We start from the raw sequence: 8,222 nt of genomic DNA on the forward strand, positions 1-8,222 counted from the left end.
TCACAATAATATCTAGGGCTAAAATATATAATCCATACAACTAAGAAGAATGTGTACCTTTGGATACTCCTATTCAACCCAATCACACGATCATTAATGTCATAAACTCTTTTAAATAAAATATGTATATCACTCTTTAAGTCTAGAACCAAAGATATAATCCATACAACTAAGAAGAATGTATACCTTTAGATACTCCCATTCAACCCAATTGCATGATTATTAATGTCATATACGTATTTAAACTTCAATGGTGATATACTTTCACTTAACATACATTTAACATAAAGTGTTCTTAATCATTACATATATACATCAATTTATATTTATTTCTTTCATAAATAGTCTCTCAAATTAATGAAAATTAAAATAGAAATAATAAACAATCATTAATAGAATAAAAAATTATAAGAATTTGATTTCAAATATGGTATAAATTGAAATGTACATAATAAATTTGTTTATGTTTATAACAAAATCACAAATAATACTAAATAGGACTAAAAATCTATCTAAACAGTCAAAAAGAAATGTGTGCCTTTGAACACTTCCATTCCAACCCAACTATTAGACTAATGATTTATTATAATGTCTTATAGTATTATCTTTAATTTGATGTTATCACAGTTATGTTTAACATTAACAGTTATGACCATCACAACCACGATGAAACGTGTACCTTTGGATATTCCCGTTCAATCTAATTGCATGACCTAATACCCTAAACTAATTGTAATAATTATGAGATAAAATTTCATTTATATTTAAGGTTAACAGTTAAATTCGACACAATTGAGAGAAGTGTGTACATTTGGATACTCTCACTCTTCTCAACCATGTGAATGTCATTAATGTTTTAAATAGAGTTTTTTGATTTTATTTATTTAATAATATTTGGATACACTTATTTTTAGTTCAATCACTTTGAATTTTCATGATTGATCTGCTTTGGCGACAATCGAATCACTAGTTTTCCTAGTTTTATACTTAAAATTTCAACATCTAATCATTTATAATATCATTAAACTATTGATTTAATTATCCCAAAGTTTAGTGTAACTAGGGTCATCAATATGTTGTCTTAAAGTTCTCCTATAATAGTAAACATAGGGAAAGACGGAATCAAAATCAAATTTAAAATGAATACATAATCACAGTGGAAGTGGTTATTTAATGATTCTGTCATATAAATAATTCCGTCACTAAAAAGTTAAGTTTATATCCCTAATATGTATTTTCTTATTACTTAAAATTCCATTACATAAACATATTTGTTTTCATAAATAGAAATAGAAAGCATACATTACCATAAATAAAACATAAAATAAATAGAAACACATGTTTTAAATTTCTTTTGTATGACATAAAGAACATAAACATAATACTATTTCAGAACAGAAACAGAATACTGTTCCAAAACAGAAATAGAAACAAAAAACTGTTTCAAGAAACAGAAACAAAAACTGTTTCAGAACAAAAACAGAAACAATTTAAAGAAATAGAAACAAAAAACTGTTTAATGAAACAGAAATAGATATAAGTCAAAACAAACAGATTTATAGACTAATTTCTATTTCATTTTATACATTTTCTTTAATAAACAAAATAGAATCTTGTCGAAATATTTTGATCAACATCGGAGGCTTGACCATAGTTAGCAAATTCGGATTCGGGAATTATTCGGACGGAGAATTATTCGGAATAATTCGGATGATTAATTTAAGGATTCGGTCAAAAAAGCGGTCAAAAATCTTATTGGGGTTTTTTTAAAAAAAAAAAATTGTTTTTTATTTTTTTATTTTTTTATTTTTGGTTTTTTTTTTAAATAATGTTTAAATGGACCGAATAATTCGGTTTAATTCGGATTCGGTCCGAATTATTCGCGATTTATATTCATTTTGGAAAAAGTCACGAATTTTAAAGAATTTTATATTTAATTCGGATTCGGTCCGAATTTTTGATAAAATTCGAAAAAATTCGGTTCGGTCGAATAATTCGCGAATTATTCGGCCGAATTGATAACTATGGGCTTGACTGACAACAGTCGAATTTTGGTGGGAACCAACCGACCCGACGGGTAAAAAATTTGGGTTGGCGGCTGGGTCATGGGTCGATCCAGTTCGGTTCGGTCCAATAGATTCGGTCCAATCAATTTTGGTTAAAAGAAACTGATTTGATTTGGTTTGGTTCAATATGATTTGGTTTTGAATCAAATAAACCCCTTAATGGGCTATTGAGCTTAATGTGCTACAATAATGAGTTTAAGTCAATTTTGATTTGAATTAAACATTACATGGGCTAAAGCCCATATCCAAATGCTTAAAAAAGAAATAAAACTCAACTCATCACTATAAAATAAAAGAAGAAAAGCTCAATATTTATATCATTAAAAAAATTTTAAAAATCCAACCAAATATGCATTATGATAAGAAAGTCCCCATCTCAATCTCAACCCAAATCATATGAATAGAACCTTAACGATTATTACAGCCTCTTTAATGGTTGATTTTAACTTATGACATAGTTGATTTTAGCCTCTTTAATTACGTTTACCCAATAATAAATAATTCAAAATTAGTCCAGTAAAAAATACCTTCATGGTTGATCTTAATTTTAAAATGATCCATAATCTATTGGAAAACCTAAGCTCTAATACCATTGATGGAATTTATAACATTATAATTCCTAATCTTATTAAAGGATCTTGCACTATGAACCGTTTCAATTCATGAGGGAGAAAATAACATACTATTCACCATCGATAGAGTGTTGTTTCTAGTAGTGCTTGATGCAGCCATTGATGCCGTTCTTGCACGATCAACCTTCTTCTTCTTCAATGTAGGTAGGTTTCTCCCCTTAGTATTTTCTCAATGCAATTCTCTAATGGGTGAGATTAGTACGTTACTATATAAGGGAGGACCTGGTCTCCTTTAATAACACAATGCCCATCTCCCATTAAGATATGCCAATCAATTATAGAGCAAGTATTCCCTATTTGCAACTAAACTAATATGGTGGGTATCCTTAATAGAATCCAAGATAATTTGCAATCAAATCAAATATTGAGTTTCCATAATAGAATACAATCAATGGTCAATTGGGACAAATAAGGAAAATAAATCCTACATCTTGACCTTGGAGAGCTTGATCTCGAGGCGACTGTAATCAGCCTGAGACATGTCTTTAACTTGGTATTCTCCAGCTGAAGAGGCCTTCCCTACTACAAGCAGAGTCATTGTGCCAAAGCTAGAAAAAATAAAAAAGATGTCAAATGACGGATTAATCGGTAATGAGTGGAAACTCATTATTTTCCCAAACAGCCCTTATGTGACTTAAAGTGACCATAAATAGAACTTCTTGTCTATTCATTTCACTCCTACCAACTCAAGAGCAAGGAGAGCAAGAAAGAAGAAGAAGAAAGGGAAAGGGAGAAAGGAAGGAGCAAGGGGATCACCTACCAAATTAAGGTGAGTTCTTCTGTTATCTCTCTCTGTCTCCTACCCCATTCTTAACTTAGGCTAGGTTGGGGAAAGTTTTACACAGTAAATTAACCTTTAAAAATTCTATTTTTTTTTTCAAGAGCAGAAACAGTAAACATAATAGTTTTTTTTTTCTCTATGTAATGGTATGGGATCCATCATATCATATTAATATTGGTTGAGACCAATAACGATGCTAGACTAGATTTCGATATTGGATCATAGATAAAATCATCAAAAACCCCATTATTTTTATTATTATTATTATTTATATAAAAAATAGGGATAAAACACTACGATCTAAGTCAATATGGACCGATCTGAATTGATATCTGATACGGCCAAATTGATTGCCCAATAGGGTAAGGACACGCGTCGCCCACCTGGACACGTGTCACCCACCAGATAGAGGCTGCAAGGACTTTACCACGTACACCGCCTGAAGAGAATATTCCCCGCAAAGGGGATAGGACGTATTCGAGTAGAACTCTAAAAGGAAAAGAGGTGGACCCCGAGGAGGACTCCTCCAAGGAAAGGGAAAACCCTAAACCTTAAGAGCTATATGAGAGGGCTCGAGAGGAAGGAAGAAGGTAAGCATCAAAACCCACACCATTACTCCTGTAAAAAAGATGTGCGGCCGATCTCTAACTTGAGTGTCGGAGGACTAACCCCGGACAAAGCTCCGGGCCTCTGTTGTCTTCGCTTGTGCAGGATCAACTCATACTGATTTTCGCTTGTGTAAACTTTCGATCGCATTCTTGGCGCGTGAGGAGGAGGTCCGTTTCCAGGTGCTCCACCTTCTCGAGGAGAACCAAACACTCATTCTCCAGGACCGACTTCTCTCGTTCGACAACCTCGAGATCTCGGCCCATAGCTTCAGCTCGAATCGCCAGCTGACCCATTTGGTTTTGGGCCTACATAAGACACCGATGGTCAAAATGTTGCGATGATAAATAAACAAGGGTTAGAGGACTGAAGCTTACCCCGGCTATGAAGATGCAGGCGCTGGTTATCATAGTCATCGTCCCTTGTTGTTGAGCTGCGGCGGCATCTCGGGGAAGACTGCCCTTCATTACCAGCTCACTAGCAACATGCCCGACTGACAAGGTGTCGTCTTCCTTGATCGACCACTGAGGGACAAATCCAACTTCGGCCCTCATGTTCCCCACCCTTAGGCTTCTGAAGTCCACAGCGGGGGAGGAGTCTCGGGCAGGCATGTTATGGCTCGGAGCGGCGAGGGCCTAGACTGCCTCGGTGCTTGGTCCCTCACCCCTAGATCTTTTCTTCGGAGTCTTGGAGGAGGGTCCCTTCTTCTCTTTCCTCTTCGGCCTCTACTGCTGCTGGGCATCCCGCGCCCTGGCCTCCCTTATTTGGGCTTGCCTCGCCGCTGCGGCAGCCCTAGCCTCGGCCCTAGAGATTTGCAGTGCATGAAGAAACGAAGGTGGTCAGTACGAAATACCAATGCCCAAAGGAAGTAAACTTGGGCTGGCCTAACTCACCCGGGCTAAGCCCGAATCTGAACAGGATGGTGTCAGACTTTAGGCAATCGGACTCGACTGGAGGGTAGGTTTCTAGTTGCCTCGCCATTGCCATCGCCATCGACTCTGTGTCTGCCCCGAAAAGGGCAGGGGCAGAGTTCATCGTCCTCAGGTCAGGGATGTCCCAGACGGTGCCAAAGGGCACCCCCTCGGACGACCTCACGAAGAAGAATTTCTCCTTCCACCCATGGATCGATGTCGGGTAACCGCTTAGCAGCTGAAGGTCCTTCCGAGGGCAGAAGTAGTACCAGCCCAAAAGCCCCTTGCAGGCCTGAAGGAAGAAGCAGTTGATGAAGAGAGGGAGGGAGAGAGGCCTTTGGTGCCTTGAGAAAAGGACGACGAAGCTGAGCACCTGCCGCCATCCGTTCGGCGTCAGCTGGGTCGGACAAATCCCGTAGTGCCGAAACAGTCGGGCGAAAAAAGGATGGAGGGGAAGCCGAAGGCCGACCTTAAACGCCTCCTTGTACAAGTGCAGCTCTTCAGAGTTCCTATAGCTAGCTCGGTCAGACGGTCTGGGCAGCTGGAGCTCGAAAGCGTCTGAGATACCGAAGGAGGCCCTCAGTTCCTCCAGTTCCGGCTCATCCATGGTGGAAACAATGTGGAGAGCCTCCACCTCTAACGGGTCCTGGGTCTGGGCTCGGGAATCGAGCATCCTCTCCCTAAATCTTGTACCGTTTGAGCCACCCTTGGACCCAGACGGCGAGGCCGTAGATGATGAATCACGGGCGGAGGGTAGATCAGTGGAGTCCAAGGACATCCCTCGGACCTCCCCTGGACTCCGACGCCTATGGTTAGACCTTGTCCTCTCGGAGGACGACGGACTGTAGCCCGACAAACAAGACATGGAACTTACTTTCGGAGTGTTGCTAAACTAAAGGAAAGCCGAGACCGAGGGTAAGCTCTCCGAAAGGAACACCGAGACTGAAGGAAGGCTCTCTGAGGGAAAAAGAAAAGTGCCCCACAAATTGACCCCCACACTATATAACTGGAAGAGAAACCGTATGACTGCCTGAGCATTAATGGTGCCGCCACATCATCGAGTACCAACCCTCGAGGTTTGCGCCCGAACGGACCTGACCAAAGGTCCTTACCTCGGTTGGGAGGTCAGGCCAAGGCCGAACGGACCTGACCGAAGGTCCTCACCTCGATTGGGAGTTCAGGCCAAGGTCGAACGAACCTGACCGAAGGTCCTTACCTCGGTTGGGAGTTCAGGCCAAGGCCGAACGGACCTGACCGAAGGTCCTCACCTCGGTTGGGAGTTCAGGCCAAGGCCGAATGGACCTGACCGAAGGTCCTTACCTCGGTTGGGAGTTCAGGCCAAGGCCGAACGGACCTGACTGAAGGTCCTTGCCTCGGTTGGGAGTTCAGGCCAAGGCCGAACGGACCTGACTGAAGGTCCTTGCCTCGGTTGGGAGTTCAGGCCAAGGCTGAACGGACCTGACCAAAGGTCCTCACCTCGGTTGGGAGTTCAGGCCAAGGCCGAACGGACCTGACTGAAGGTCCTTACCTCGGTTGGGAGTTCAGACCTGACCAAAGGTCCTCACCTTGGTTGGGAGTTTAGGCCAAGGCCGAATGGACCTGATCGAAGGTCCTTACCTCGGTTGGGAGTTCAGGCCAAGGCCGAACGGACCTGACCAAAGGACCTCACCTCGGTCGGGGGCTCCGGCAAGGCCGAGCCGAGCTGATCGAAGGTCCTTACCTCGGGGGCTCAGGTAAGGCCGAGCCGAACTGACCAAATGTCTTCACGTCGGCTGACCGAAGGTCTCAGTCGCAAGCAAAACTAAATCCGAAGCCGAAGGAATAAGGCCGAAGGGATGCGAAAAAAAAAGGGGAAAGAAAAGAGAAAAGATGACAAAAAATTTGATTACTCCCACAGGAAGAGTCTCCTGGCGGGAGTAAGGGGGCTCCTGATACGGCCAAATTGATTGCCCAGTAGGGTAAGGACATGCGTCGCCCACCTGAACACGTGTCACCCACCAGATAGAGGCTGCAAGGACTCTACCACGTCAACCGCGTGAAGAGAATATTCCCCGAGAAAGGGATAGGACGTATTCGAGTAGAACTCTAAAAGGAAAAGAGGTGGACCCCGAGGAGGACTCCTCCAAGGAAAGGGAAAACCCTAAACCCTAAACCCTAAGAGCTATATGAGGGGGCCCGAGAGGAAGGAAGAAGGTAAGCATCAAAACCCACACCATTACTCCTGTAAAAAAACTGTGCCGCCGATCTCTAATTTGAGCGTCGGAGGACTAACCTCGGACAAAGCTCCGGGCCTCTGCCATCTTCACTTGTGCAGGATCAGCTCATATGGATTTTCGGCAGCAACAATATCCACAGAGACTGATGCCAATATGATTCCCAAAATTTAAATCCCTAATTCAAAGTCTCTCCAATATGGACAAAACATATTCAAAATCAAAGAATGATGAAACTGTCAATATGTTCTCAAGACAAGCTATGAGCTAATAATATGACCACAACTTTTCACCAACCATTTTTCAATGAATCTAAGTGTGCCATGTTAACCTTTACATAATATACGACTGACTAGCACATAGGCACATATAAATTAACAATTCTACACTTACATTTAGAAAAGGACAAAGTTTTCCTAAGTCCGCAGTGAATAAAAATTCATTTATCGAGTGGGCCTTAAATGGATGCACAAAATATTACGGCGATATTTTGGGAAGGTTTAAAATCCTATGGGGGATTGTGAACATCAATCTGATTGCAAGAATACGTAAAGAAAAACATGACTTCTCATGAAAAATAAAACCATGTATATAGGCAGTTCACTTTCTTATAACACAATGTTGAATTTAAGTAGAGATCCTTTATACATCTAGGCAAAATCTAGATTCCATATTGTAAGAGTTTAACCTTCATCAATAGAGGCATATTTGATCAAATACAAGAATGCAAAAACTCTCTACGTCTAGACACAGCACCTTGTTTTCAAGGGGTAGGGCCTTTTTTTACTGCCCCTGAAAACATGGTGTTGTGTCTTGGCATAGAAAATGTTGACATGCAACGTTCTTTCTCCCAAAAAATTTGTCTTCCTTTCCCAAGCATGGTTTGAGGAATCAAATTGGATTGGCTTGAATTAGTTGAATCAGATCAGTATTGACCCTGCCCAATCTCGATTCTTGGCTGATACCCTATCGCTGAATCGATATGAACGAAGGGTAATAAGATTATTAAAAAA

The sequence above is a fragment of the Macadamia integrifolia genome, chromosome 2 (genome assembly GCF_013358625.1).
Source record: "Macadamia integrifolia cultivar HAES 741 chromosome 2, SCU_Mint_v3, whole genome shotgun sequence".
NCBI lineage: Eukaryota > Viridiplantae > Streptophyta > Magnoliopsida > Proteales > Proteaceae > Macadamia > Macadamia integrifolia.